The sequence below is a fragment of the Daphnia magna genome, linkage group LG1 (assembly GCF_020631705.1).
Source record: "Daphnia magna isolate NIES linkage group LG1, ASM2063170v1.1, whole genome shotgun sequence".
In the NCBI taxonomy this organism is placed as follows: domain Eukaryota; kingdom Metazoa; phylum Arthropoda; class Branchiopoda; order Diplostraca; family Daphniidae; genus Daphnia; species Daphnia magna.
In genome coordinates this window covers 13231750-13236929 of record NC_059182.1, presented here as the reverse complement: position 1 = coordinate 13236929, position 5180 = coordinate 13231750, and the positions used below count along the sequence as shown (strand labels likewise).

The following is a 5180-nucleotide window of genomic DNA, read 5'->3' as shown; positions in this document are numbered from 1 at the left end:
ACCTTATGCGTTGAATATAGGGGAGGCTTACAATCATAGTTGCAACCTACACAGTCCATTGAATGATCGGGCGTCGCAGCAGGTGATCTAATACTTTGGTTTTTAGCTTCATCCCAGTTTTTTTTTTCCCCCTGTTGTTATAATGCGCGTCGCTGTGCTGGGCTTAAAAAAAAAAAAATAGGGAAATCATATCCTTTTGGCTACTTCTCTTTTTTTTGGAGGGGGGGGTGCTGATTCTTTTTCGCCTCAAAAGTTTCTTTTTTGTCCCCCCCAATTGACATTTGCAGGAGGGGTGCGTTACGTAGTAAGGTCGCCTCACGATTCAATCAGCCGTAATGAATATACGCCGTGTTTAGTCTATCCCTACTGTACGTGCGCTGATAACAGGGCGGTGAATTCACACAGACCGAGACAATCTCGGTGAGAAAATGTGTTTAAAAAAAAAGAAACCAAGATAAAAAAAAACGAGATTTTCCCAGAAAAAGAAAGAAAAATAAAAAAAAGGTCTTTTGTCGCTCTAACGATCATATTAGCTTAACAACTATTATTTCGCTTCAGCTGACTAATCTGGGGTTATTTTTTTTTTAAACGAGAACAACGGATTTTTATCTTTTAATTTTCTGATTTTTCTGACCGATGTTTCGAATATTATTCCGTTGGCAAGTTGATGAATTCAAATGTTATCGTGGAAACACGATTCGGTGAATCCATCATCCAGTTTGATGAGGCCCTTCTTCTTCTTTTTTTTGCTATTATCTTTTAGCCTTGCAATTTAGTGTACGCGTTATGCCGTCATAACTTTGGTATTTTTCTTCCTTTTTTCTCCCGCACAATTGAGCGTGTTGGCGCGTTCTTGCGACAGTGACAGCTTTTTTTTTTTTTACGCAGTTAAGATGACCATGACTCTCAAGTTGGAAGAGAAAAAACGCTACAAATTCCGCACCGAATCGTGAAAGGTTTCTCATCGCAAAGAGAAGCAATCCGTGCGCATTCAATGTTGACTTGGTGCTGGCGTGTCACTTTGAAAAGAGTGACGTCGCCCAAATATACACACACACACAAAAAACGAATATAAACATTCAAACGACACGGCTTCGCCAGTGTTTATTGATTTAATATTCATCTTTTCCCGTTGGCGTTCAAGGTAGGCCTTCGAACATTTCAATGAATGCCTTGCTATTGTTTTTCTTTTTTTTTTCCACATCCTTCGTTGCCAAAGAGAAAAAAACTTGTCGGCCAGCTACGTCTATGGCGCCATTGGTATTCGTTCGTTGATTCGTCCATTTTTTTTTTTCTCTCCTCCCCCCTATTTGTTACGCTGTCGGGACCCCTGACCGTTTGGCCATTTTCATTGTTTCTCCATCTCGTCCAAATCCGGTTCTAAGAGCTAATACGGCGAAGCTCATAAGAAAATGAAAGAACACACATTTCGAGGAGAACACAAAAAGGTAAAGACAAGAAACATCTGCTGAAAATAAAACATCGATTGCCTGTATGTTACGTCACCGCTTTGGAATGAATAGTGCTGACTTGGTTTTTTTCCCTGTTTTCTTGGTCTTCTAGACGCTCGTGTTCGTCAGTCGATTTTCACGGGACACGATCAAGTACAGGCGACGTCATTCCGACCCAATGTGGATCCTTCGAACGGCCGTTTTTCTTCTTACTGTCGGCGTGAATCACCGTTGGACAACGAACACCGTCCAATCGTTTCCCACGCAGTTGGCCTAGTTAACTATTAGTTAGCATTTCTGTCAATGTCTTATCGCACCGTGATTTTGTTTGAATCGAGGGAAAGAGAGAAGAAGAGTGCGTTCTCATTGATTCCGTTGTTGTCGGGTCCCGATCGAATGCCAATGGAATGTTATTTTGGGGGGGAAAAAAAAATAATAATTTCTGGGCAAGGCAAAGAGGGAAAAAGGACTCGAGTCAAGTCATGGTCGTGCCACGAAAATCCGTTTTGATACCTATTATTCATCTTGTTCTTGTGTTATTTTTCACAGTTCGTGTTTTTGTTCCGCGTCGGGATCGAAATGTGTCGCCGCAAACTGTCGGTGCGTGTAGCGATTGGCGTGGCCCAATCGATTGGTCTCGATACAGCGTGAACGGTATGGGCTCAAATGCTGCGCTCGGTAAGATCACGATCCGATGAGTACGATGAGAACGAAAGAGAATATGCGGGACTCATCTTTTTTTCTATTTCTGTCGTGTTTCTAATTATTTTCTCCTGGGCGTTTCATCTTTTTTTTTTCCTATCTTTCATTTTCGCATGTACAGCATTTTTCTCGTTGTTTTGCTTTGTATTCTTTTTCTTGTCACTCGTTCTTGTGGTGGTAGGTGGCACCGTACCCTTTGAACGAGATGAGAGGCATATAACACGTGCAATGAGGAGGGAGTTTGATAGTAGAAAGAAGAAAAAAAGAGTCAAAAGAAGAAGAAGAAGAATAGACCAAGGCCGACATGCTGTGTGTTTGAAAACGACACGCCGAATACAATCGATGGCCTTGCGTCTTGTACGTAATTGAGGCCGTTTGAATGTTTAAAACATGATCATTTTGCTTGCAGTGGCGGTGGTGGTCTATTGTTCGATTGATTATTGCGGCGCAATTCGAAAAGAAAAAGATAAGGTCATTTCTTTTTATTCGATTCTAAGAAAATCTTCGCAAAGATAACACGGGGTCAAGTTAAACTTGAAGTCTTAAAAGTTGGTAATGTAGATAAATTAATTTTTAAACATTTTTTTAGCACTTTTCGTGATGCCATTTTGCTTTTTTCCAAACACAAAAAAAATTTCGTGGCAGAGGAAAATGTGTTAACTTTGATGAGGCAATTAAATTCAGGTGCTCCTGAGCGGATGCTATATAATATCGATAGTTTTTCTGGTGTTTAAATGTTTTCTGGTCGATGTTTGTTGGCTCTTCCAGCAGCGCCTCTTCCTTTATTTTGTTTTTTGGCACATCTTTCCTCGACCTTTTTGGGGGTGTCTGCCCTTTCTCCGTTTTTCTGTTTTATTGCCGTGCTCGTTTTTTATACTGTAGAAACGGCAACAAAATAAAAGAAAGAAGATGGGGAAAAAATCCATAGCGCAACCTGAAACGATCCGAACAAATATTTCAATATGAAGTTATAAAAATTTCCTTTTTAAACGTTTTACACACACATACACACACAGACACACACAAAAATGAAGAATGAAAGAAACGAAAGCGAAGACTTGCGCTGTGCAGACTTTTTGAAAATCGCTCCAGCCCTTCGTCTTAACCGCCGTGCCCCGGGAGAAGGACCCCCTACCCGCGCCCCAGAGAAGAAGAAGACAAAAAAAAAAAAAAGAGTTTATCCCTTGAAAAAGAGAAAAAGGCCCGCAGTCTTCTCGACGGGTACCGCGCGATCCCCGCCAATCGTCCCTCCACATGAAACGGTAATAAAAACACTCCCACCTACCGTCGTCTGGTCGGCCGTCGCCATCCGTTTCGGGCCATTTCTCTTTTCTCAACTCCTTTAACCCGTCCAGTATCTTATTGTGTACACGAGAAGACAAAAAAAAAAAACATTTCCTCCCGATAGCGTTCGAGATTGGGGAGCACTTTGAATTCAAATGGTTCCACACACATACACCACTTTGAGAAACCACCTCCGCCGGCCAGAGTTTGAGAGCTGCTGCTTTTTACTTTTATTTTTATTTATTTCTATTTGCCGAGATTTGAATGTCACGCAGCAACCCGAATAACTGCTGCCCGTACATCGACGTTCAAGTCAAAGTGCGTGAACGCGCGTTGTAGTGCATAACCTGAACGGATTCCAAACGCCAATGGCGAAGGAGATGCGCAGTTTTGGCCACCTCCGTCCAATGTTTTACGACGAAACAACATGCACTTGTGTCCTTTATATTTAGTCGATTGTTTCCCTTTTTTTTTTTCACCGACTGTTACAAAAGGCGACTATAGACGAATATTTTTTTTTTAAAGACGGCGAACGGAGATGTCTGGTATCGAGGTCTGTCGTGAATGGGGACGACAGGTGAATGACAACCAATCTCGCCAGATAATCGGAACTCTATTCTACTCTTTTCCTACGAGAGCCTTTTGTTCGTTGTTTTCCACTATTGTTGGATGCTGAATTTCTTCAAGAAAAGGGGCAGCAGCAGAGGATCCAACAAGAAAATGGAGATGCACACATTTCAAGAGGCAAAAGGAACTCAATGGATTGGCAGACAGTTTCGACAAGCCGCTAAAAAGGTGAAACGGACAACAACAAAATCATCTCCCTTTTTTTTCACTCTTCACCTATCTCTGTTTTGAGAAAAAAAAAATAGACAACAACAAAAAAAGTGGAAGAAATAACTCGCTGGTTGTGACGAGATGCAGATGATTTTGAGAGGCTGTTACCTGAGTGAGTAGACGCGGTTGATAGGTCCAGATGAACACGATAATGCTGTTCCTGTTTTATTTTTTTACAACCTTAAACTGGGCAAAAAATCAAAAAATGAAAGGTAAAATAGAAGAAAAACAGAAAAAGTAAATGCAATTGAAGGAAATTTAGAACGTCAGCGGTGTTCCTAGTCGTCCCAATCAAATTCAAAGTGATTGCGCCAAAAGCACTTTGATTGCGTTATATTTGAAAATCTACATAATTTAAGGGAAAACTAACATTTTTTTTTCGTAATAAGCGTTTAATTTTGATTAAAGCAGGTTAGTTTTCATTAAAATCATAATTGTAAGTCTAAATTCCCCCCCCCCCCCGAAAAAGCCGGGCGCAAAAAATAAGCCCGACTTTTCCCATTTTTTTGTAATTTTTATTTTTAAAACCTACAGTAGATATGGTTATAAAACGTATGATGTTTTCATCAGCGTTTAATTTGGAATGTGACGTGTCATTTTTAATGAATTCCAGCACATGATCTTTTTTGTGCTTTTTGGCAAAAGTGAGAAGGGTATAGCCTTCCCACTTTTTCAATTTTGGCAAAATTCTAAATTTCCCTTAAAATACATCATTTCAATTCAGAATTGAATGATAATCACGGAAATCAAGTTTGTTTTTCAATTGGCCTTATAGTTTATGAACTAACAGTAAAGAACAAAAACTAAAGTTGGGTCGCTAACAGCACTTTTTTTTATTTTATTTTAAAATTTGCTTATTTCACAAGAAAACCAATCACAAATTTGAAATCAGCGTTCAATTTTGAT

The 5180-nt window shown here is 40.0% G+C and overlaps 1 long non-coding RNA gene across 1 annotated transcript; it reads left to right on the top strand.

Annotated features, from left to right (window-relative positions):
* Positions 1-1309: 1309 nt before the first annotated feature.
* On the top strand, positions 1310-3074 carry LOC116915919. The gene is made up of 2 exons (XR_004390335.2): positions 1310-1448; positions 1564-3074. It is a non-coding gene; the product is annotated as an uncharacterized LOC116915919 (long non-coding RNA).
* Positions 3075-5180: the final 2106 nt, after the last annotated feature.